Here is a 27467-nt window from a genome sequence, read left to right as displayed (position 1 = left end):
CCTAGCAAAATGGGTTTCGCTAATAAAGTAGGTCTTAGTTCCACACCTCAGGATATTAAAATATACCAGACAACACTACATAAGTAGCCCTTAGGACGAGAACCCCAGATGGTTATGAGATAAAATACTGTTTGCTTTAGGAATAGGTTATATTCCTGAGTCTGTTGCCTGAATACTATGGTGCATGTCAAATCAGCATGGAAGTTAATGGTCCAGAAGCACTTCTGAATTTAATGCTTTCCCATTTGTTCTGAATTTATAGTATTAAATCAGACCAGTGCTGTTTCATCACTAGTTCAGTAAGGGAAAATCATGCTATAGATAGTAAATTATAGGCAAAATCTAATTATTTGGCCCATTCCATTTACCTTAAAGGTATGGGAGAAGTCCTCAATAAAAGAATATTGGCAAGTATTATATACTAGAAGCTTTTAAATTTATGGAGTAGTTGGTAAGAGCTATTATAGACTGTTACTTAGCACATAGTAAGCCGAAAATATATTTTGACTAAGTCATTTGACCTATTTTATTTTCCTTAGCTGAAGTAGATTTTGCATTTTTAAATATTAGGAAAATTGAGCTATTAGAATGTGTTAGATTATTAATTTGTCTAGGTTGTATGAATTGCCAAAGGTATATTGCTTTTTAGTTTTTGAGGAAGAAGTATGTTATTTAGGAAAATGTATAAAGAAATGCTCTCAGAATCCCTGTATATTTGTGCTTTCCAATATGGTAGCCACTAGCCATGTGACACTTAGGCACTTGAAATGTGGCTAGTTTGAATTGAGATTCGCTGTAAGTATAAAAAACACACTGGATTTTGAAGACTTAGTTTGAAAGAAAGGATGCAAACTATCTTACTAAGATTTTTTTTAGTATTGATTACGTGTTGAAAAAAATACTGATTACATATTGAAATAACAACATTTTGCTGCATAGACTTAAATAAAATATGTTGTTAAAGTTATTTTCACTTTTTACTTTTTTAACGTGGCAACTGGAAAATTTCAAATTGCATGTGTGGCTCTTATTTGTGGCTCACATTATATTTCTATTGGATGGCACTGTTTTATTCCTTTCCATGGAGGGAGGAAAATGAAAACTTCTATCTGTGTCTGGATTCTAGTAGTTACAGCTCAGTAGGGTAGCAATGAATCAGAAAGAGTTAACTGTCTTCCCTTTTTAGCTTTCTGCTGTAAGAAGGTGAAGTTTTATCACTTTTTAAAAAGCCTTGGTAGTAACACTGACTTGCACAGATCTTTATCTCATTTACCCAATGGATTCTGATGGTTTCTTCAAATTTCCATGGAGTTAGAATAGAAAAGAAGATGTTTGCTTAAGGATTGTATAGGTTATTTTAGAAATTATATGTTTAAAAGGACAATTATATTTACTTTTTGAAATGCCACCATGCGTATCTGTCATTTCAACACTGGGTTTAAAGAAGTTTGTGGTTGGGTAGGAATGCCTTCCCCTTTTGCATCCCAGCTGATACTACACACAGTTTCTAAAATTGACCCCCAAGATGTGATCTAAGCTCTTTCTCTGTACATATAGAGACATACTAATAGAGATAGAGATAAAGATAGCACTGACATTCAGTATGTACTGATTCTGTGCCGCCTCAGCCTCACAAAAATCTCATTTGTTATCCCTATTTCACAAACGAAGAAAACAAAAGAAAGAGAGCTGCCTAACTTCCCAGGTAACAGGGGGCGGAGCTGGGATACAAATCCCGACAGTCCAGCTCCAAAGACCTCACTCTTAGCCATCAAATTGTAGTATTGATCTAGATAATAAAGTGCTTCCAGAACTTTATAATCTATTATTGAAGTCGCAGGAATTTCTTCCTTCATTCAGCAAATGTATTTCAAATACCTACTATGGCAGGCATTATTTTAGTTGCTGAATAAATATGATTAACAAATCAGACACTATAAATAAATAACATACAATGATTGTGATACAGACATCTAATTTCTCCTGTCTGAATGAATTCATTCATACATGCACAAGGTGATATGCTAGACGGTGGATATCCAGACACGTGGACAGTTCTATAAAGGGTTTCTTGGTAAAGGCTTCTTGAAACTGTTTTTGAGAGATACCAATTTCCAGTGCACATTATAAATGGAATTTCCTTTGAGAAGTGTAACTATGTAAAATTTCTCAAATACCTCTTTCTTAAGTCCTTTACAGTGGACTCCTTATGGAAATAATATCTTTATGGACAGGCGAGTATTTCTGCTCAGAAAATTTATCTGATTAGTTTTTGCTATCTTAATGGGTAGGATGCCTCTTTACAATAGAGTAGTTTTTAAATATGTCACCGTTCACATTTTCAGTGGTGAAGTTAATATGGAAAACCTTGTGACGAATTGGTAAATAATGGTATTAATAGTTAATAGGATATTAATCCTTGATCTAACTTGTAGTCAGAACATACTACTTTTATAGGGTAGCAGGCAAGGGTATTGGTAATTTTGAGGGGAAAACTCAATCAGGTATGGTAAAATAATGTGACTGTAAAAAGACTACAGATTCCTGGGAACAATAAGGCATTTGGGAATGAAGATGAACCTTGTGGTTTTATTCTACTGGATTTTTTAATTATACTATTAAAATAGTTATGTTAATTTAGGTTTGAATTAAACCTATATTAAATCTCCATTTTAGGTCTTGATTTTTGTTTTTCCATATATAGATATGGCTGAAGCTTCTGGTGGATGCTTTGATTTCTTGATACCTTACTAGGGAGAAGCCATATAACTATAGTTACGGGTGGGCTTTGGAGTCAGACTGTTTAAATATATTCTACAACTCCACTACTTATTAGCCGTGTGAGTTTTGCAAGTTACATAAACTTTCTATATCTTAATTTCTTTATCTGTGAAATGGGGATATAATAATTCCCATCTCTTAGGTCACTTTACTACTTATATAAGAAACTAACCTTGAACAGATTTTAATAATATAGAAAGAATTCCAGGAATATTTCACATAATATGGCAAATAACATTGGATTATAAACTGATATATAAATATCAAGTACTTAATAAATACATATTGAAGCCAATGGTTTGTACAGGATTTATTAGAACTCCAAGTACTTCCTAAAAGGATTAAAAATATTTAGAGGAAAATATTTATGTTATAGACTCCCTTAGGTTTTATATATTATACATATATAATACATATATTTGTTATATAAAGACATATACATATATTATAAATTATATATTATATCTATATTATATACATCGTATACATGTTAATGTATGTGTGCACATAAATAGGTAGATAAAATAAGGGAAGATAATTCTTTCTAAAACCTTGGCTAAGAATACTCTTTGTAACCTGACAGCCATAATAAGTTTAATGATTATCATTTTCTGACCAAAACAGCAACAACAACGACAACAACAAATAAACCCCACAAAAACAACAACAAAAAACACCTACTGTTTTATCAGTAATCACAGTTGTTTTGGGGGACCCTGATGTGAAAGACTAATTGGTTTTATGATTCCTTAGGTTGTTTTCAATAGAAGTATTGTAGAAGATTCATAAGGCATTCTTTACATTGCCATTTTTAGTAGAGACCAGATAAGAGAAAGAATATTGAATGATAACTAACTTAGTGAAGAAAGGCATTTCTATAAGTAGCTAAACTAATGTTTGCCAGGTATGTAGATTTCCTGGTGAAAGGATATTGGCAGAGATCTAAGAAAAGGCTAACATGTCCCTTAAACTATCTCCTTTAAATAACAGTTGTTACATCCAGACTGTTGCTAAGAGATGAGGAACAATCAGTTCTTGACTGAGTTGTATTTTTGCCTAGATTGAGGGCACTCCCACTTCTGTCCTTAAATTGACTCTAGGTTTAGGAGGTCATAGAGACAAAGCAAGAATTTTCCTCAGGAAACACTTTTGGATCTGCTCAAGGACCTGAGAAGCATCCCATTGAGACCCTAGAGTTTGGTATAGTACAACATAGTAGGGGTCATCTTCATTTGAAGCATGTTAAGGCTGTCTATTATTAATTGTCCACTTTGATAAATGTGTTGTTTTTGCAGATCTTGAGCAATACAGCATCTCATTGTGTCCTCTGGGTTGACTTAACTTTAAAAGTAATCCCAGATGAACTAAATGAGTTTAAATTAGCAGATGATTTTATATGCTTTCAATATGATTTACTAAATCATCCACACACATCTGCATTTAGGGTGATGTAGACACAGAAACATTCCCATCTTGATTTGTTCATTTAAAAAATATTTAGTGAATACTTACTCTGTAAATAATTTGGCAAGATGAAAGTACACATCAGTATGAATAAAAGAATGGGGGGAAGTGGTGAATGCAGGAAAAAGTGGAGGATAGAGAGATTTTTACAATTTATCACATTATTAATGAGAATAATCATTAAAAAGTACTACTATTTACCTTTTGCTAACTAAAGCATTACCAAAACTGATGGTTTGGGTTTAGGTATAATTATTTTAGAGCTGCTCTTTATGACAACATTTAGGCACAGATCACAATGACAAAGCTAACTCACAAGCCCAGAAGATTTTTGAATTTACATTTGCTGCAACTGAAAACTCCCTAGTCATCTAAAAAAATGTCACAGTTATTCAAATACAGAGCTTTTCTTAATGTTTCTTTTTCTTTTTTTATAAAAAAGAAATCCAGATCTGTCAAAAAGTAGAAAGAGGAGTACAGTGAGCATTCATATACTTTATACTGTTCACCAAGTTTTGTTATTTATTAATTTTAAGCTTTTATTTCTTTTTTTCTTTTCTGATTCATTTGCGAGCACATTGCAGGCTAACACTTCTAAGAACTAGGACATTCTCCAACATAACCACAATAACATTAGCACATCCAAGAAAGTAACATTAATACAGTGGTATTATTTGATGTAGTCCATATCCACATTTCCTAACGGTCCCTGTAATGGCCTTTTGTAGCTTTTTTTTTTTTTTCTCTTCAAAATCAGGATCAAGTCAAGCATTAGGTATTGCCTTTATCTGTCATAATCTCTCTAGGTCTCCTTTAATTGTAGATAGTACCCTCCCATCTTTTTGTCTTGACATTGACATCAACATTTTTTAAGAGTCCTGGCCATTTGTCTCACATAGTATCTCACAGTCTTGGATTTGTCTGATTGTGTCCACATGATTAGATTCAGATTAGATACAGATTTTAAGACAGTTATTAGAGCATTGTCCTTTTAAAATCACTTAAGATTATAATTAGATTTGTCAGAAGTGGATATCTCTCGAGTTCAAATTTTGGTGTACCAAATTCATGGAGATTTTTTTTTAATTGGCTTAGATTTTTAAGAGATCTAATCTGTGATCAGAAAGTTCTCTGAGCCATAGTGATTTGTCTTGCACAAAGCTATTTTGCATTAGTTGACAAAATAGAGCTGCCTTCATCCAAGAAACCATTAAAATTTATCCATAAAGTCTACTTTGCAGATGGACATAAATACTAAATATTTTGCAGGTAATAACCTAAAAATATTGATTACAATGTCTATGTAATAGTGTAGCACCATAAAAGCACTGTATATTTTGTTAGATTGGAATTCATACTTAAAACTACAATGTTGCTCTTTATGAAAAATGCTAGATGTCCCTTACCCTCAGTCAAAACAAACTCATCTCTTTTCCTCATTCTTCATTCACCATTCTCACCTTTTTAAAATAAGTAATATTTTTAAAGATCCTAAGAAATTTTGTAAATTTTGAAAAAAATAGAGGCAAACACATGCTATTCTTTTTTGTTTTAACTCTATCACTACACTTGAATAAAGATATGTTAAGATATTTTTTTAAAAGTTTATAGAATGGAGATCATTTTTGTTGCCAACATTTTCGATTCTCTTTAAACTGAGAATTTAGCAGCTTGAGACTGCCTAGGGGCAGTCTTGAAATAGTTTCAAGGTAGTGTATAACATAGACTGTAGAGTCAGATGCCTGTGTTTAGCTCCTGACTATATTTCACTAGCTGTGTGATACGGGCCTAGTTTCTTAACCTCTCTGAATTTCATTTTCCTCTTCTGAGGAAGGAAGGAAGGAAGGAAGGAAAGAAGGAAGGAAGGAAGAGTGGCTACTGAGTAATTGAATATAAATAAATTACTTAGAACCGGACCTAGGATAGTAAACACTGAATACATATTAGCTATTATTGTTGGTAGTAAATTGTCAATATTTGCAGTTACTAATGGAAATTTTTGAATTGCACTAGAGAGAACAGATTTTTTTAAAGCAATTTAAAAATATTTGTGCACTCCTTCATGAAATATTTATTGAATACTTTGTATATACTAGACAGTGCTACCTTCTAGAAATTTAGTAATGAACAAGACACATATGGCTCTTGCCATTATCAAGCTTATAGTCCGTGGGAGATAGACATTAAGGAAGCAATTGCAATAAATAAAGGAAAATACAAGTGGAGAAGTAACTACAGAGTGTTATGGGAGAACACAAAGTGGACTCAATTCTAGTCTGTGTGTTAGAGTTCTTTTTAGGAGGGGTGAAAATTGAAGATGAAAATGGTAGAATTTTCCAGACCTAAGCAGTCATATGGGTCATGAGTATGGACTCTAGAATAAGAATGCCTAACTTACCAGCCTGGTTCAGTGGGAGGCGAGATAGGTTCCCTTGGGTAAGCTGTTTAACTTGTCTGGGCCTGCCTCAGTTTCTTCATTTGTGAAGTGGAGAAAGGATAATACAGACCTCAAAGGGTTGTTCTGGGGATTAAAAGAGATGATTTATGGAAAACTCAGAACTGTCTTTTGACATTGTATGTACCCAATGAATGCTGGCCATATTATCAGAGAGGATTCAGCTTATATAAAGTCCTCATAACAACAGTATGATCAATGGAAGGGCCGAAAGTGCCTGAATTTATTTCTTACATGTAAATGTGCCATGATCCTATGTTGCAAAGTTTCTTCAGCTTTCATCCCCCTTCCCCTGTAAGTGGTTACAGAGCTTTCTTTTGTAGTTTACATGAGTTTGATCTTGAAAATGTTAAGTCAGAATATTAAGCTGAACATATTTATATTTTTCCTTGATGTGTTAATAAAAATGGCATTTTGTGAGAGCAAAAAATAACCTAATCCAATTTCTCTAGTCAGGTAAATTTTAAGTGGGATTGAATGAATTAAAAATGAAGCATTTTACCAGTGTTCTTGGAAAGTTTATAGAACAAAGTCTGCTTTACCAATGTGAACAACTTAGCCATTTTCTCTGCATGTTGCCCTCCTCCCCACATGACTCAGTAACATAGTTACATTTATTGGTTGTTTACTTACTTTTAATGCCCTTCATTCCACTAAGGTTTGTGAGGGGTGAGAAAGGGAGCTCTAAAATGCATGGTTTGAATTGAAAAGAAACGTTGTGTGGTCAGAATGAGGATGAGTGGAGAAATTGTAGGGAAGTTTTGGTTTTGAACAGCCTGTTGATTGTGCCTTTTTATTAAATGAAAACACTAAAGAATGATTTAATTTGGTGAAACTGTTAAGTTGTTATTATCCTGCTCATTGATGGAATCTGATAAACTTCAATGTTTTTTTTTTTAAACTGCAGAATTTCTAAATATAACATTTTATGTTGATTCAGTACAAGCTGTCATGTTATGTTAGGGCTCAAAAAATATCAGTTCTAAAAATTGTTTTCAAAAGGTATTAGATATCCTCAGGTGGAAACATGTATGTTCATAAAATTAAAAATTGTTTTATAAGTATGTATTATATTTATTCTGACATGTGCTATTATTTAATTATATTCTCTGTTGTGACCTTATTTATAACCAGTTGGAACTCGTGCTTTTAAAATGTGTTTTTTGTTTTGTTTTCTTTTCTCTTCTTTTACAGTGGTCTTAATTTCACTTTTCTATATTGGAAATTTTTTGTCAAATGGCCAGTCCCATGATGTGTGAACTTTGACTCAGATTTTGAAGACCCCTGAATTTAATTGGCAGTCTAATATTACTCAGCTCACAATACAGAATTTAAAGATTATATTTACTAAGGGAAAAAAATAAGGGTAGTAGATAAAGGAGCAGCATTAACTTTTTAGCGGTTTCTAAGCCAATAGTTTTGCTCTTGATTTTTTTGTTGTTTTTTGTTTATATCATAGTCTAATATAACTGTTTGTTTCCACAATGTAACAAAATTTTGTAAGATTTTTATAAGATTTTATACTAGTTTATTGGCTTTACATATTTTAATGTGAGGGTAATTCATATTTGGAGGGAAATGGGCCAATGTTATCTAAGGAGCTTCTGTCTGTAAGATAATACCAAATTCTCTGCTGATTGTTTCTATAGTACCTACACTTTTAATACTACTACACTTTTAATGCTCACTTTTTCTATTTATATTTTGTTTTTTTAGACAAAGGACAGATAGAGAAAAGCTGATTAATTTATCATAATTTCTAAGTGAAAACTATTATAATAGTTATATTTATTTGCATCAATAAGACAGCTCACTGATTATGAATTGACAATGTTAACATAGTAGTGGGTAAAAGAAATTAAGACACCTATATAATAGATAATTTCCTTTTGGTTTCTCAATTTTTTTTTTTTTTTTTTTTAGGTATTAGCTCTTGCTTGCTACTTTATTAGCTATAAGAGCTAGGATGCTTAAAGATTATCATTAGAACGACAACTGCAAATTTTTTTTTTTTATTAAAAGTCAGGCAAGTGAAAATGCTGTCTCTTCTCTGCCCAGTGGCAGCCAAAATTAATTTCCTTACTTGTAAACGACTGTTTTTCCTAGGGAATGAATATTTAAAAATCAAGAAAAACTGTATTATCTTATAATAAATAAATTTATATTTTTCTATACCAATTTTAATGTAGAGATGAATTAAAATGCATAAAAGCATTAGAAATTCATATGTCTAATAAGATTATTAAAGGTAGAAAGTTTTACACATCTTTCCAATGTCAGTTTGTTGGGCTTTAATATTAAAGAGTTCTATTTCAGTTAAAGTGTGACTTGTCAGTTCCCATAAAATTCTTTGGCCACACACAAATACTGAGCTCCACAAAGGCCGGAAAGGATAATCCACATTTCTGCCTCCAAAGGGTCTTCTGCTAATAGACAATGAGTGTGAGACTGCAGTTTTCTTGGTTGCCTGGACTCACTGCAGGTCCTGTGTTTTTCCTGGTGCCTGGCTCTACTCAGACTTATTGGCTTTTCACTCAGTATTTTGGGGCACTAATGGTTTCCCTTCAGTTTTGTTACCTATTTCTCCTGGGAGTCATGCTACAACACTGTGTCCTTCCTCATTTGCCCAACGGATTTTCACTGGGGAGCTCCATGACTGGTAGATGCTCTGGTTCTGTTCTCTCCAGCGACTCCTTGATGCTCCTATTACTTTGGAATGCATTTCCTTTTTAAATTTTATTTTATTATGTTATGTTAATCACCATACATTACATCATTAGTTTTTGATGTAGTGTTCCATGATTCATTGTTTGCATGTAACACCCAGTGCTCCATTCAATACGTGCCCTCTTTAATACCCATCACCAGGCTGACCCATCCCCCCACCCCCGTCCCCTCTAGAACCCTCAGTTTGTTTCTCAGAGTCCATAGTCTCTCATGGTTGTCTCCCCCTCTGACTTCCCCCGCTTCATTTTTCCCTTCCTACTATCTTCTTTCTCTCTCTCTTTTTTTTTAAACATATAATGTATTATTTTCAAAGCCACCTAAAGGACACATCTTTGGGGTTTGGCAAAACATAATACCCTTTTGGAGACAGTCTTGATGAATTTCAAGGTGAGCTGCTTTGTGAGTTTGCGAGGATCCCTCTGTTTTATAGAATACATGATAACAACACACTTAAAATGATGTAAATAGAATTTGGTTTTACTCATGAAATTTTGAAGCAGACTACCGATAGTCCTCAAAGATCAAATGAAATCAGAAGTACTATTTTGCACATCTGTCAGAGATAGATTTTTTACATCATAGTTTTTTATTCCCCCTTTGGAACAAAATATAGACAATATAACTTGTCATTAAACAGTCATGGAGAGAGATTTTTATATAGCCTGAGAGATGAAAGGGGAAAATTAAAAGAACTATTTGTAGTGCTCATCATCATCAGTTTAATAAAGTGAAGTATTTTCCACTAATTTTGAAGAGTATACTGCGTCTCAGATCTTGGGTCTTGTAACCCTACTTGTATGTATGTATGTATGTGTATATGTCTTTTTTATTATTATTATGTTATGTTAATCACCATACATTACATCATTGGTTTTTGATGTAGTGTTCCATGATTCATTGTGCCTAACACCCAGTGCTCCATGCAGAACGTGCCCTCCTTAATACCCATCACCAGGTTAACCCATCCCCCCACCCTCTCCCCTTTAGAACATTCAGTTTGTTTTTCAGAGTCCATAGTCTCTCATGGTTCATCTCCCCCTCCAATTTCCCCCCCTTCATTCTTCCCCTCCTGGTATCTTCTTCCTTTTTTTTTTCTTTTTTTTTTTTTTAACATATTTCAGAGGTACGGGTCTGTGATTCAACAGTCTTACACAGTTCACAGGGCTCACCATAGCACATACCCTCCCCAATGCCTATCACCCAGCCACCCCATCCCTCCCACCCCCCACCACTCCAGCAACCCTCAGTTTGTTTCCTGAGATTAAGAATTCCTCATATCAGTGAGGTCATATGATACATGTCTTTTCTCTGATTGACTTATTTCGCTCAGCATAATACCCTCCAGTTCCATCCATGTCGTTGCAAATGGCAAGGTTTCATTCCTGGAATATTATGTATGTGTATATGTATGTATATAAAATGAGGATGAAAGGGAATGAGAGCAAGAGTGAGACTGAGAGAGCAGGAGAAAAAGAGAAGAGAGAGGTGCCAACTTGGAGACAAATAGAGAAAGTGATGAAAAATAAGAGGGAGTGCCTTTATTAAAATACCATGAATTCTTCACAGAAGTGACATGCTTCCAGTGGAAAGGATAATCCTACTTGCCTTCGCACGTAGAAGTTATCATAGAACCAAGATCCTCCCCCGAAGAGCTTATGCAGCCTATTTTAGGTGCATTTGAATAGTTACTAAAATGGTTAGGGGCAGTGAAAAGGGACTCTGCTAATTTATAAGACTTTTTGATAAAACTGATATATGTAGTCCAGACTACAATCCTTTTAGAAAAACAGAGCCAGGAATGTCTAGTTTTTAAAATCAGATTTTAAAATTAATTATGATTATTCTAATTTTGTTTTTATATGTGTTAAACAGATTCTTGGTTTCTTTTTCATTTTGGTACTGAAGAGAATAAATAAGAATCATGGGGTCCTTTCTGGCATGCACCAGGAAGTTCTTTATCATATTAACTAATGCATATCTATTTCAAGTCCTTTTGAAATAAATTTCTTGGCATCTCGTGCTCTCCTGAAGTTGGTGAACCTTTTCATCCAGGTTTCTCACAGTTGTACTCTGACAGACAGAACTCATGGGCAACCTTACCCACACACTCTTGACTATGATCAAAAAGAAAAGAAGGGACGCCTGGGTGGCTCAGTCGGTTAAGCGTCTGCCTTCAGCTCAGGTCATGATCCCAGGGTCCTGGGATCGAGGCCCACATCGGGCTCCTTGCTCGGCGGGGAGCCTGCTTCTCCCTCTGCCTGCCGCTCCCCCTGCTTGTACGTACTGTCACTCCCTCTCTCTTTCTCTAGCAAATAAACAAATAAAATCTTAAAAAAAAAAAAAAAAGAAAAGAAAATCACTCAAATCTATCACCAAACTGATGCTTCTTTTGATAGGACAAAATGGATATGGTAATGCTTTAAAGCAAAGAAACAAAGTGCTATAGGAAAAAAAAAAAAGCATAGAATTTTGAATATACTAAACATAACCCATAAGTTTAGTTGTCTTCATTGAAACATTGATTAAAAGTAGATTAATCCTATGAATTAAGATTCTGTATCTTTATAATATTTGCTTTTCCCATGTACATGATTCCTTGTCTAAAAAGCACAGCTTGCTTTTTTTTTTCTCTTTTCCTGGTGCATATATTACAGGCTCTGACAAGTCCTTCAGTAAAGAAAAATAATGAAAACTCTTTTAATGTAGCTTTTTCTAATTTATTTGAGGAGAGAAACTTTCTTAAAATACCCATTTACTGATACAATACTGAGAATGCCTATGTAAAGAGAATCTAAAATGTGAGGGTTAGGAATACCACTCTTGACTCACCCAAATCCAGTAATACAAAAATATTATAGTAAATAAGTATGAGTTAGTTATTAATTTAAATATCAAGTCATCCTAGTGTTGTGGAACTAACACCTTGATTATGAATATAGAAAACTCTGGCATGAGATTTTCCCTTCCTGAGCCTGTATCCTCATGAGTAGCCTACAGGGCTGATATGCTGCATCTGTACCCAGTATGAGTGTGGTGGTTATTGATAGCCAGCGTCCACTGCAATTGGTTGGTGCCATGCTGTACTCCCTAGTGAGATATTTTAATTATCATTCTTAACCACAGATTGTTGTTTTAAGTGAAATGAAGTATTATATATAATATTGACAGAGTGACATCTACAAATATGACATTTGTCAGTTTCTTTCTGAGATGCATGTATTTATAGGAAAATTGGGATAAAAAATAAGTTTTCCATTACTTCCTAAAAAAATGTTTTTACAGATACATTTTGGTAAGATCATTTATGGCATTAAATATTCACCTTGAAACACTGTACTGTGGTTATAAACTGTTTAAAATTTACATTGTAATCAGTTTCCTACATACAAGTTGCTATTCACCATTTACATTTATTATTCATCTTCATATTTAATTGGCCCTCAAGATGGAGTTTTCAAAATTTTTATTTCAAAAATACTTTTTCTGCCACCTATCACGAAATTTCCAATTATTTTCTTAAATTGCACATGAAATTTCTCTTGTTATATGAGTGGAATATTACAGAAAATGATGTCAGGGACCAACTGTGAACCACTTTACTATAATTTGAATATTAAGGAGATGCTAAAAATCACACCAGTGCACCACTTGCTCTCTACTAATATTTCTGTTCAGTAAATTAATTCAAATACAACACACATAGAATTATCAAGGCATTGTATGCATATTTGGTATGTGAGAGAAATTCCATTTGAATTTTACCTGTAATAGAGAGCCAAAGTATTGTGCTAATGTATGATGTCATAACTGTGGTTTGTGGCTGTATTATGAAAACAGTATTTAACTATGATAACTGCAAAAATTCATGATAATGTATTTGCAATAATTTGTGATTAATTTATTGGCATGCTACCTGAAAAATAACCACATTTGGATTTTTTATTAAATTTGGTCATGATACAAGAGTAAAAGAAATTTAAAATTAAAACTATGTGGATTTAACTTCTATAAAGCTTAAACAAGCTTTTGTTTGGTTGACAATGTTGACCATGTTGAACTATCAATTATTAGATGTCCTGAAGTTAATAGTAATAATTTGAGTATCTAGAAGATCTCCCTGCTATATTCAGTCTGTGAATTCCTTGATACATGTTTTTTCAAACTTTCTTTCCTTATATTTAACATTTTAGCAAATATTACTTTATTTTCTAGGGACTATACCAAGTGGAAGGATAGGATACCAATAGACTACAAATTATAGACCTTAAAAATGTTGTAATATTTCTCCATTGCACCTGGTTTAAATGTGTATCATTTTTACTCATCACTGAGGAACAGCCGGTAGAAAGAGAGGAAAACAATTGCCTCAGCATTTTTAGTGTTTTTGCTAAAATTTCACCTTAATTTGTCAAATTATGTAAGTATTGTAAATTTAGCTTCAAATACTTTATTCAGCATACCTCCTTGCATAATTTTTTGGTGTTCAGGTCTGATTCTGGGAAAAAAATAATTGGAAAGTCTTGCCACAATAGTTGCCCGGGCTAAGGGAGTAGTGACTACATAATATGTCTCATATGAAAGAAACAATGCTTCATGGGGCTTTATCTCTGATGTTAACTTCATATCAGCTTGTGATACTTCTGTTACCTTCATAAACTTTCTTAAAGATCATTTAAAAAAATTACAAACATACCTAAATGGTTTACCTTGATATAGTTCAATAAATATTCATTGAACATTTACTAAATGCAAATTTTTAAAAAGATTTTATTTATTTATTTGAGAGAGAGAGAATGAGAGAGAGAGCACATGAGAGGGGGGAGGGTCAGAGGGAGAAGCAGACTCCCCGCTGATCAGGGAGCCCGATGCGGGCCTCGATCCAGGGACTCCAGGATCATGACCTGAGCTGAAGGCAGCCGCTTAACCAACTGAGCCACCCAGGCGCCCCTAAATGCAAATTTTTAAGGCAAAACTTGGGGGGAAAAAAATCTTCCCTTAACAGCCTTCATTTAGACAGTAGAAAAGTTCATGTAAACATCACAGGACAATAATAATATAATATAATATAATATAATATAATATAATATAATATAATATATAATATAATATAATATAATAAACTGTAGTAGATACAAAATACTGGGGAGCTCAAAGAAGGGAAAAAGACATTCAAACCGTGGAGATGAAAGATTATATAAAAGTGTTGGTTTTGAATGGGGTCCTGGAGGTTGTGTAGGCTCTTGGAGCACCTGCAATAGGATTGAATGATTGAGCATTAGCATGCCAAACCATATAATCATGCTCAACCTTGGATGTGGCAAGAATCTTGTGGGACTGCCATATAGGGTATAAAACAGGTAAGGTGAGGACAGGTTAGGGAGGGCCCTGAACTGCAGGATTGGCTGTTATTCTGTAGGCAGTGGAAAAGTTTTGATTTTTGTGTTTGGTGCAGGGATTGGATGATGGGCTTTATGTTAATGTATTTTTTGGTCATGGCACTTCTTAATTTAATAACTTATAACTCTGCAACATCCTCCTGCCCCAATGTTAAACAAGAGATGTTTATTAAATAAACAAACCTTAATCTGACCTTCCATTTATCATTCCATTTGTCTAGCTACTAAATCTGTTGATTCCCATTTTGTTCCCTTGTCTCTAGCCACTCTGTATCTCTCCATACTTCTTTCAGTTCTGTGCTTCCCCACCCTTCCCCTTCAGCATAACCTCACCCTTAGGTTTCCCTTGGGGTGTTGTCTGCTTTTTGAGTACTGCTCTGACTGACTGAGAGAGTTATGTACTTCCTCCATGACTTCCATTGGATCTTCTTTCCACCTCTGCTTATAGTGTTTCCCACAGTTGTGTCTTCTCCCTAGATTGTGATGTCACTAGATCGTGAGTGCATCAGCCAAGAATCATTCATCGTTATTTCCTTATACCAAGCACAATATCAACACTCAAGAAATGCTTGTTGAATTGGATTAAATTTTCAAGCAATATAGACTTAATGGCAGTTGAACTTAAACATTTTTAATGTAGGATATATGTGACACATGATACATATGAATGTGGTGGAATTATAATTTATCTCTAGGTTCTCATTTTCTCTGTAATATCCTGTAAAGACTGAAGTTTAAACTTCAACTATGCATATGAAGCTAAATGTAGTAAATCATAGAAATATATGTAGGGCACAAGTGACCCATGGATGTAGGCAGATTTCCTGTTCTCTTTGTAATCATATAAATAGAGATATTCTTCTTGACACAAAACCCTGGGTTTATTTTGTGGGATGTTAATGCTAAATTTAAAGGGAAAAAAATATGAGCACTGTGTGTGGGTAGAATTTTGAAAACAGTATCTTTTGAAGAATCTTAGTAATTTTATATTCTCAGTGATATATTGATCATCAATGGCAGTATAGCATTAGGCATTTTGTTCTTGTTCCTTTTCTTTCTTCCTTTCTTTCTTTCTTTCTTTCTTTCTTTCTTTCTTTCTTTCTTTCTTTCTTTCTTTCTTCCTTCCTTCCTTCCTTCCTTCCTTCCTTCCATCCTTCCTTCCTTCCTTCCTTCCTTCCTCCCTTCCTTCCTTCCTTCCTTCCTTCCTTCCTATCAAGACTGAGCAGGAAGCTGTGTTGGCAACCACCACATTGGGTGGGATTCAGGAGGAGGTATACTAGAAAGGAGTGAAAACAAAGATTCCTTTGGTCCTTTTTTAAGGAGGAACACACTAGCTGGTTTATAGTATTATTTCTCTCTGAGAAAAGTGAGAGTCCAAGGGGAAAATGTCTAGTATGTCGACCAGTCCATTTTTTTAGCCCTGCAGACTGTAATCATTTCTGTATTCTTTGCCCTTAATGAAATAATTGTTATATGCTGGAAGTTAGTGATTGCCGTTTTGGATAGAATGAAGGAGTTTTACTTTGGAAGAAATAAATTAGTAATGGAGTGGCGGGGAAGAAAAGACAGAACAGCTTTTCTGTTTTCCGGTTTGGATTCTGCTAGAGGCTTTGCTGCCTTGCCTGCAGTGATGGGTATTGCCAGAACTTAGGGAAAAACAAAGCTAAAATGGCAACATCTCTTAGGAAAATCTGTAAGATTGTAAGAAGGCTGGGTGGTTGTGGGGAGTGTGAGTTGGAGAGCAGATGCCTTTGGTCTGAGTTTCAGTCCTCACAGTCTGTTTGCTTTCTTGCTTTGAAATATTTTTTGTTTCTACCTCCTTGGTTTACAGGGAGCTGGGGAGGCTCGTTTTTGTTGTTGTTTTGAAATGTAAGTTTGCCAACAAGTGAAACAGAAAATAAACTGCTGTGACAGACATGTCCCCTAAGACCTTTGCTTCTAAGGGAAACACCTCTGCTTCATGTGAAAAACAGAGGCCCCCTAGCATTGTAATACCAGATTCTTTTTGTCTGCAGTGCAATATGAAAATGTAAAATTGTCCCTTTGTATTTTTAGCTTTTTTTTTTTAAAGGTCATATCAACTTTGAAGTCTTAGAGCAAAAGTTTCACTGCTGCCATGATTTGCTTTTCTTTTTTGTTTTCTTTTTTTAATTCTTAGGGCAGACATTGTGCTAGGGCTGAACAGCTGCTTTAAATTCTACTTATGAACGGAAATTTGAGGTTTTTAAAATGCTCTTATTTAATCATGATCAGACCTCCTCTGATTGATGCACTGCTCCTGTTGATTATTTTTGTACTTTTTTATTAGGCCTCCTTGGCAGTACAGAGCCCTTCTAACTTAAATTCCCTTTAAAAGGGTGTATTAGGTGGATTTTGTGCTAGCAATTCTTTAAGCAATGTTAATGGAAGAATTATTTTGTGTATTTAGACAGTCACTCAACAAATATTTTATGCGTCAAACACCGTGTTGGTTCAAGGTACATAAAAGTGAAGAAAATATACATGGTTTCTGTCCTCATAAAGTTGTCAGTCTAAACAGTACGTATACCTAGTTATCTATTTAAAAATTTTTATATATTCTTTTCACAACACATAGAATTAGTCTTTACTAACATTATTTATAGACCTTATCTTAATAAATGAGATACTTTTGTTTTAAATCATGCTATTGTACATATATTTTACAAACTGCTTATTTTGAGGCCTTCAGAGTTACTGTGGAGATTTAAGTCTAGGTAAGATTTGTTAGATTTTATCCATTAATATACTTATTTTCTTCCACTTACAGATAGTTTTTGGCAGGCATTTCTCACAAGGGATAGGTCCCTGGATCAAGCCAGGGGCATTCTTGTTGTTTTCTTTTTGCTCTTCCTGAGAAGATTCATGGAAACAAAGTCAAGAAGCTTCTACTTCCAACTTACATATAAACTGTGTAAAAGTTGTGACTCCTCTACTCAAACTGAAACCTAAATCAAAATGGGGATTGAGGTGGCAGAAGCAAAAATGTCATTGATCCAAGCTGGGAATTTTATTTTAGAACCAGTCTATTAGTAATCTAGAGAATTACCTGGATAGGCTACCAGATGCCCTTAAAGACTAGAGCAGTTTTAAAGTTTATCTCTTATTTGAAATGCACCAAGGGTCATCTCCAAGTAAACTACAAACAACACTTCGGAATTAGGAAATTGTATTGCAAGTAAGTTAAAATTAAACAAATGGCAAATCATTAGAGATATGGATTCTTTTCTGTTATTTTTGGCAGAATGATCTTTATTATACTAAAAGATTTCTATTTAGAAGCTTATTACAACTAATATTTTAATTTTTTTTCTTGAACAGAGACGAGAGAAACTATTTCAGAGAAGAGAATATGCCATAAGTGAATAGACTTTTAGGCAAACGGAGTGTTGATTAAATGACTGCTGATATTTGGCAACAGGACGGCAGACAATAGATCAGATTTAGAATAGTCTACTAATCATGTGTACAGGAATTTCTGGGACAATTTTAGTGTCAAATATAATGATGAACCATCCAAATCATCCAAAGTTTTCAGCATTTTGGAATCTAAATTCTATTGTCCCAACTTTCTTATTCATTCATAAGTGGCAAAAATATATTTGCCAGAACATAAGTCATTTTTTGGTACGTTTGTTTCCTGTAAAAGATAGTTTCTGTATTTAGTGCACCACCTAGGTATTTGCAATCGAAACAATGTAGTGGATTCTGGAGCTAAAGGCTCAGGATTGAAGCCTCCCTTGCTACCTATCACCTGTGTGACTTTGAGCAATCCACTCTACCTCCCTTCCTTGGCTTCCTCAGCCACAAATAGGGACAGGGATAGTGATGACTTGCGACACTGTGAAGATCAGATAGGTAGATAGGTCAAAAGGTATGCAGGCGGATATAGAGATATATTTCACTTAGTGGTTTATTAGAGGCTACAAAAGTATTAGCTATATTCATTAATTTCATATTTAAATAAAAGAACTATAGCAAAAGTGACAACCAATACTGAGATAGTCTGCAACAGTTATCATATCGAACATTCTGTTCACTCTTACATTCACCTTAAACCAAAGGTCACAAATTGATAGACTGGCTCTTGGTTTTTGTTGCTTTTCTTTTGGTTTTACTGACATTAAAATTTTGGACATTTCCCATAAAAATCCAAGTTGGGTTTTTTTCCCCCTTATAATTGTATGTTTTGGTCACATTGGGCCAGCATTCCCACCTGAAGACCTTGAGCCCGAGCAAGCTCACAGCAGCCTGTAGCCGGAGCATCTGTTCTGCAGGCTTCTCCGTGAGCCTGTCCACGGGACCCCCACACAGTCAGGCCACCTGCACAGCCACCTTCTCTAGTCACTGGCATTACCTGGCCAGCGCCTTTCTGTCTCTGGATTCTTGTGACTTTCTGCAGTGTATCCTGATTTTTATTTGAAAAAAATTTTTTTAGAATGACTCTTTTAGACAAAATATTAAAAAGGATGATTTAGGGAGCATTGTTCTCTTTGTATATATACATATATATATATATATATGTAAATTCCTGAAATATAAACAAAATATTTGAAAGATATGATCAAAGATAGCAGAAGCTTAGTATATACGATACCTTTACACCTAGAAATATAGTCAGCGAAGAGTTGGATTCATTACCTGAGATGAGTTACAGGAGAAATTTTTATTTGAGTGTTTGGTTAATCCTAAAATTTTGATGATGACTGGCCTTTGGTATTATAATTGATAATTTAAGACTTAGTATTAGTCCTTTCATTGTAGTAGAAGGTTACATGACACTTAGAGGAAAGAGAGGATGTTAAAATTGCATGCCTGTGTTACCCCAAATTAGAAATCTCTAGGAACCATATGCTTTGAAATACTTTGAGTAAGAAAAAAAGTTCTAGATAAAAGAACCTAAAAATTCATTAGGAAATGGAAAAACAGAAAGTCAAGGAAAATAATAGAGTTGTGTTGTTAGTAGGCATAAAATATGCATATAGTATGTTCATATGTCTGCCTATATTTATATTAAACATAAATGCATGGGAATGGCTTAAAAGAAGAATAATGAAAGATTAATCATTTTGGATCTACCACCAGTCTTAGAATATAACTCATTTATGTTATTATCAGTTTTTGTAATATTATCTTTAAATGAAGGAAAGTATACTGTATAATCTGTATAATTTATGAAATATTCACATTATCAATTACCATATCATGAGGGGTTATCCACAGTTAATAGATGTCCAATTGATTGGTTCTCATGGAACTTCTTATTTATACTATTATAATTTCCGTTTTCCAACATTTTTGTACTCTCATCTTAGACCCATTAAATTCTGGTGCTTACCATAATATATACCATAATAGTATTAGAAAATCATACCCATTCTTTATGAGAAGAATAAAATACCAGCATTGGAAAGAACCATAATGGTCAACTAGTCCAAACTTTTAGAGATATGTGTGAATCTTCTCTATAGTATTTCTGATACATGATCTGTCTTCTGTTTGGACTTAAAGTGTTGTGAATCTCATTATCTCAAGAGACAATTCTTTTTTTGGTGGCTCTGACAGTTAGAAGGTTCTTTTTAACACTGAGCCTAAATGTAGCTTCTCTTAATGTCTGCTTTTAACTCTTATTTTCTTGTCACTATCTGTAAATCTTTTGTATATTCTATAGCTTTGTAAGTATTTGTTTATGTGCTAGCTTTCTCAGTATAGGGCACTCTGGCACATAGTAGACACTCAATAAATATTAAATGAGTGAATAGTTCTGGTTCTGGTTTTGTCTCCTAAAATAAATCTGAAAAAAAAAATAAAAGGACATAGCAGAAGGTTACCTTTCAGCAATTTTCTTTGATCTATATAGTGATCTGGGTGTGCCATACAAAGCACGCGCGCACACACACACACACACACAAATCCATGTATAAAATGTTAGAAGTTAACACATTTTTTAGATATTCAAAATTCCCTAATAGAAATTCCACAGAGGCAGAAATTAATACACAAGTTGGTAAAAATGTTTAAGACCTGAACTTTAGTGGTGGCTCCTGGAATGAGGCCCATGTTAACACTGAAGTGGGAATTCTAATAAAGCATTCCTTGATCATGCTCTGTGGGTTTTCAAGAATCAAGAAGGTTACCTTGGTTATTATTATTTTTTTTTTATAAAACCTGTTTTACCCAGTGTTCGCAATTAAAACAACGTTGCTAACATTGAGGTTCAACAGACAATGTAATTTAAATATGTTTCCCCTTAGATTATAGTTCTTTAGTGTTTCTTATATTTACCCACAGTTCCTCCAAAATATGAATAAGGGTTTACATTTCTTGACGGCACTGTGACAGCAGTGCTTATTAATTCTGAATAGTTTCTAAATACTCCATGAACTGAGGGGATATAGTCCATATGGCAAGTAATTGGTGGTGTTTAAACTATCTTGACATCACTCCATTTTGAAGTGGCTATTATTTCAGTCTGCTTTTTGGTGGTAGCCAGCAGAAATCTACCTGGAACTGCACATTTTCGACTGATTTTCTTTTGCCAAGTGATTGAAAGAGCATTCTAACTCAATTGTTTTCTCTTGGCGTGTTTGTTTTAAAACATTTTATTAGAAATACAAAATGTTTTTAGGTGAACTACAGGGTCGTTTGGGGGAATGGATATAGTTAAAATTATGGATGATAACGTATAGGGAAAGAATAGTGTTAATCAACTTTCAGTAGCTAAATAGTTGCATAGACTGAAAAAGAACTTCTGTTTTTTTCCTTTCACTCTTGTGATGGCTTGATTTTTTAAAAATTAACCTTTTGGGGTTTATCTTCAGGGTTCTCAATCAGATGGCTGTAAAAAATGCTAGATATCAATCTAAACCAGACTGTGAGTTCCTTACGATGCCAAGAGCAGCAAGTCTGGTGATACAACGCGCCTGAGTTCTTTATCTATACAAACCCATTTCTTTGTCTGGAAGTCTTAAGTCCTACACATAGAATGGGGAAATTGTTTGTGTGAATAGCAATTTCTAATGAAACTTTTACAGTGACTGAATCTTACAAAACATATCCTACTCTCCTTTATCCTAAGGGGATTCAGCTCACCCTCAAGAAGCAGGTGGAAGGAACATATTTTATAAAAGTTGTTTGGCAATAAATGTCATACAGCAAAAACCATATTCTGAGTTTCTAGCAATGGGATGAAATTTTAGTATGCCGGTAGTAGGAAGACTGCTAGCATCACTCTCGGTGTCACTCAATAGTGATTTCTTTTAACTTAAATTGAAATTAAAATTATTTGAAGGTCCCAGATGCTGCAATGCCACATAGTAGAACTTGATTACTCACTTTTCCAGCAAGATTCAGAAATCTGAGCCTTGTGCAGTGAGTTCTAAATCTTATTTTTTTATTCAAAAATAAAAATTTTGGCTGTATAGAAATATTAAAATAACTCTTGGCTCCTTTTCATAGGTCCAAATATATTAAACACAGATGGCTTCTCATAGCTAATTAGATTGTGTCATATCCTAACCTTAACTATGCTTTACACTTGAGTGGTTTAAATTAGATTCAGTTCAATTCAATTGAATTCCAAATAACAACAGTAAGAATAGATAACATTTATTAAGTACATATAATGTGTTTGGTACAGAGCTGCATGCTTTTATTGGTACTCATTTACTTCCCTCAAAATGTACAAATAATGTAATATTTATATTTCCTCTAGTAAGAAAACGGAGACTCAGAGAGGTTAAGTAACATGGTCAAAGTCACAGACCTAGGAAATAGCGTAAGTAAGACTCAGCCCAGGTTTGTCTAACCAGGGCACATGCTCTGAAATGTTACCCTCGTGCCTCCAGTTTGGTTTGTTATGCTCTGTGCTGGATCGTGCATGAGATTGAAAAATGAGTAAAATTGTTTGTGGTTCAAAGAGTTTACAATCCAAAGTCAGTAGCTCACCGAGAACTCATGAGGTTCAAAATCCAAAGTGAGTAAATTCACTTCAATTTTGGTTAAAAAGTCTCTTCTGGATTTAAAAGTCTGTTAGATGGGTTTCAGTAACGGAGATAAAGACCAGGATGTGAGGTTTCTGTATTTAAATCTAGGACTTTCAAGGAGATTACTTACTGCAGTACAAAAGTTGTGCTTAATTTATACTAAGATAAAAATGAATCACTGTGAACTACTACACAGATTTTAGAAACAATTCCTTAATTAGTAATGATAATAGTAATTGATTGTTAAAATATCTGCGTCCTTTGGAATCAATAAGCTGCTTGTGCTTTAGTGCTTGCATTTACATAGCTCATAGTTCTTACTGTTATTACCCAAATATCTGTGCCTCTTCCCTCTGATTCATTTCTTTGTTCTCCACCATTGTAGAGCCTAAGTCATTTTTAAAGAACTGACAATTGAAACACTTGCTTCTGATACACCTCAAGGAAACTCTGAGTTCTAAATAGGTTTAAAGCTACTTGTCCAGGCAAATCAATGTCGATTTAACTAAGCCTGTGCTGAATTGACCTAAATCAATTCAAACTACTATCATAAGTGGAACAAATCTTAAAATATATCATGGAATAGGGGTGCCTGGGTGGCTCAGTCGTTAAGCGTCTGCCTTCGGCTCAGGTCATGATCCCAGGGTCGGGGGACCGAGCCCCGCATTGGGATCCCTGCTCCGCGGGAAGCCTGCTTCTCCCTCTCCCACTCCCCCTGCTTGTGTTCCTGCTCTCGCTATCTCTCTCTCTCTGTCAAGTAAATAAATAAAATCTTTAAAATATATATATATATATACATATATATCATGGAATAGTAATAATTGAGGATCATGCTCTACTTTCATAATCGTGGAAATGTATTTGTAAACAAACTACTAAGAAAAAGGAGATGTTAAAATACTGTCAGTTTATCCATTCTGCTTCCCCTCTATAATTTTTTTAAAGACTTGATTATATAGCTAGCACCAGCAATAGTTGATTTCATAGGAAATGGATTAATCTTGAGCCCTGAAGATGGAAAAAAACACATATTAACACCTAGTGATAATTATTTTGGAGATTATCCTGCAAATTACTTACAAAGATTGTGAATCCTTTAGAAGTTTTTTCAGATAAACTGGAGGTTAGGTTACCTTCCTAAAACTTTACCTGTGTTCACAGGATTGATATACTGCATTAAACTCCTCCAGATTGAACTATGATGGCAGTATGATAACACATATCTTTTCTAAACATTTAAATGACGAAATAGTAAGAATCAATGTAAAAATTGATAACCTACCAATGAGAAGATATGGGAGAACAGAACATCATGTGCCCTAGGTACCTTAGGAATGAATTGTGATTCTGTACAGTGGTTTTCTTTTTTCCTCTTTTTTAAAGATTTATTTATTTTTTTTTTTGAGAGAGCGAGAATGAGAGAGAGAGAGAGAATAGAGTGATTTTCTTTTAGAACAATCATTAAATATTTGCTTATCGTGCTTCCAAAAAGGTGATGATGCACAGAGCATGCTTAAAAAAAAAAAAAAAACTAATGAAAAAAATGTCAGAAGAAGAAAAAAGACATTTACTTAATGTAGGTCTAACCGCAATGTTCCATAAAAGCTTGTATCCAAATAAGAGCAACAGAAATGATAAATATACTTCTAACTTTTTGGAGAAAAAAATCAGTTTTAAAGCATATATTTAAGTTCCTTCATAAAAAAAGATGTTCTATAATGAAAATGTGATGATATTTGGGTCAGGTCTGGCTCCAAATTCTAGTTCAGTGAGACTTTTATCAAATTATGTAACAGCTCTGAGCCAGTTTCTATAGATAAAATGGAGGCAATAATGTCTACTTTGTAGTTTTAAAAAATGGCTTTATTGAGATTATTATACCAAGCCTATTTAGTATATAATTCACTGATATTTGGTATATTCACAGAGTTGTGCAAGTATCAGCACAATTTAATTTTAGAATATTTTCCTCACTCTAAAAGCCATCTTGTGCCCATTAGCAGTCCCTCCTCATTCTCTTCCGTCCCCACCACACCCCCCGTCCTAGGCGACCACTGACCTGCTGTACATATAGATTCATCTATTCTTGACATTTTGTACCCATGGAATCGTATATTGTGTGTCATTTGTGACTGGCTTCCTTCACTTAGGTTCACCCATGTTGCAGCATGTACCAGCATTCATTTTTTTAAAATTTTTTTTATTATGTTATGTTAATCACCATACAATACATCATTAGTTTTGGATGTAGTGTTCCATGATTCATTGTTTGCGTATAACACCCAGTGCTCCTTGCAGTACATGCCCTTTTTAATACCCATCACCAGGCTAACCTATCCCCCCAACCCCCTCCCCTCTAGAACCCTCAGTTTGTTTCTCAGAGTCCACAGTCTCTCATGGTTCATCTCCCCCTCCGAATTCCCCCCTTCATTCTTCCCCTTTTTAAACCAAATAATACTGTGTTGCATGGGTATGGCATGGTTTGTTTTTCCGTTCATCAACTGGTAGATTTTTGGGTTGCTTCCACTCTCTTGGCTATTACGAATAACACTGCAATGCATATTTATGTACAAGTTTTTCTGTGGACATATGCTTTCATTTCTCTTAGATGTATACCTGGAAGGGAGAATTGCTGGGCCCTATGATAACTTTGTGTTTAACTATTTAGAAACTTTTCCAAAGCAGCAGCACTATTTTACCTTCCTACTGGCAATTGATGATGGTTCTAGTGTCTCCACATCCTCTCCAATCCTGTTATTGTCTGACCTTTTTTATTTTAGCCATTCTAGTGGATGAGAAGGAGTATCATATTGTGGTTTTGGTTTGCATTTCCCTAATCACTAATGATGGTGAATATTTTCTTAAGTGCTTATGGGTGATTTGTACCATCTTCTTTGAAGAAATGTCTATTCAGATCTTTTGCCCTTTTAAAAAATGGATTGTTGTCTTTTATGATAGGAATTATATCATAGTTCTTTATAAATTATATATAAATTTTTATAAGTATGTATGTCTATATACATGCATGAGTTGTTAGAAGTCTTTATGTATTCTGGATGCAAGTCCCCTATTAAATATATGATTTGCAAGTATTTTCACCCACTTTTAGTTTTTTTTTCACTTTCTTGAAAGTATTATGTCCAGCACAAAAGTTTTTAATTTTGAGGAATTCGATTTATCTGGGTTTTTTTTTCTTTCATCACTTTTGCTTTTGGTGTCAAATCTAGGAAACCATTGCCAACCCAAGGTCATGAAGATTTACTCGTTTCCCTTTCAAAAGTTTATGATTTTAGCTCTTACATTTAAGTCTGTAGTCCAATAGAGAGTTGTCATGATGACAAAAAATAATACATGCAAAGCATCTAGCTCAGTGATTGGCACATATCAATGCACAATTAATGAGAGTCATTCATACTTCTCTGAAACCAAAGTGAAAAAAAATATGTCCTAGAAAATATCTTCAGATGCCTCCCACAATACTACTGTTCTTACTGCTTTTTGCAAGGAGATGTAAATAACAAGAGGCATGTAATATCTTGAAAGTATTTCTATAGATATTTGAATCATTATAAGCTTTGATTAGTAAGTCATTGAAAATAACAAGAATGCAAAGAGGTGGAAGAAAAACATAAGACAGGACACGTTTGAGCAGATTTAAGATTCTGCTACTCATGTAAGTAAAAATTTGTAAACATGAAGATATGTTATAGTATAATTAAAATATTCTCTTTGGAAAGTGTATTGGTATTGAGAACATTTGGTCTATATATAATAATCATTTTACTTAGTATTAGTTTTCTTAAGACATCACAGAATGGTGCTATCTTTAGTGGTTTAGTTTTCTTTTTGGAAATAATGTTTTGGTGGGTTTTGTAGAACTTGGATAGATTATCTGCAAATATATCTGGACAGTTTAGTAAGTATTTTAATGAAAGATATGGTGAGAAGTTCATGATGGTAAAAAAGTGAATTTTTAAACATTGCTCCCTTTTGCCATGGGGTATTTTTGTCTCTGCGTTCCATTTCTTCTGAATGATAATTTGAATATGACATAGGCAGGCGTTGGTTTGATAAACTCTGATATGTTCAGATGGTTTCATAAGAACCAAATATTTAGTAGAAGAAAATGAATCGATTATTTCTGAAACTAGACTAGTACATGCAGCAAGGTGGAGGATGAAGGACTATTGCTCTAGTACCTGTACCAGCCATGGATGCGGGAAGATGTAGGCTCTGAAAGCAACATAGTTCAGTCTAAAGAAAATACATTTTGTATTATAAATGGACATTTCACATTGAATAGAAGAGCATACAGATTGGTGAAAGAATCCTATTTTACCCCATCTGAAAAAGGATAATCCCTGTAGGTCACTGACAGGGCAGTATGAAGAAGGCTTGCTGTGCAGCTGCAGCAGGCTTTGGATAAATAGAGGATTTAATAACATTCAAATATTTGTCCCAACCTCAGAGGACACCCTGAAATAGAACTTACTCTAGAGTTGATATGTTGTCTCCATATAAGTTCTGGTGGCACTTGCCCAGGGATTTCCTGGGGCATTTAATGTGTTCCGCTGACTCTTTAACCAGTGCAGTTACGGTAGCTCTCTTTGAGTGGGATTTGGCTTCAGTCCTTTATAAATA

At 34.3% G+C, this 27467-nt stretch overlaps 1 protein-coding gene across 17 annotated transcripts in view; it reads left to right on the top strand.

Moving 5' to 3' along the window:
* Positions 1–27467, top strand: part of SOX5 (SRY-box transcription factor 5) — a 1002891-nt gene that overhangs the window by 616296 nt on the left and 359128 nt on the right. The window contains exon 1 of one of the 17 annotated variants that reach the window (XM_032432688.1): positions 21007–22618. The exons of the other annotated variants lie outside the window; for them this stretch is intronic. The gene's annotated coding sequence lies outside the window, so the exon portion shown is untranslated. Of the gene's footprint in view, positions 1–21006; positions 22619–27467 lie in introns of those variants that run through there. 17 annotated transcript variants of the gene reach the window in all.

This window comes from Phoca vitulina, unplaced genomic scaffold, assembly GCF_004348235.1.
Source record: "Phoca vitulina isolate PV1807 unplaced genomic scaffold, GSC_HSeal_1.0 scaffold49, whole genome shotgun sequence".
Lineage (NCBI taxonomy): Eukaryota > Metazoa > Chordata > Mammalia > Carnivora > Phocidae > Phoca > Phoca vitulina.
Note: the sequence above shows the minus strand (reverse complement) of the source record. Positions and strands in the feature narration are given on the sequence as shown.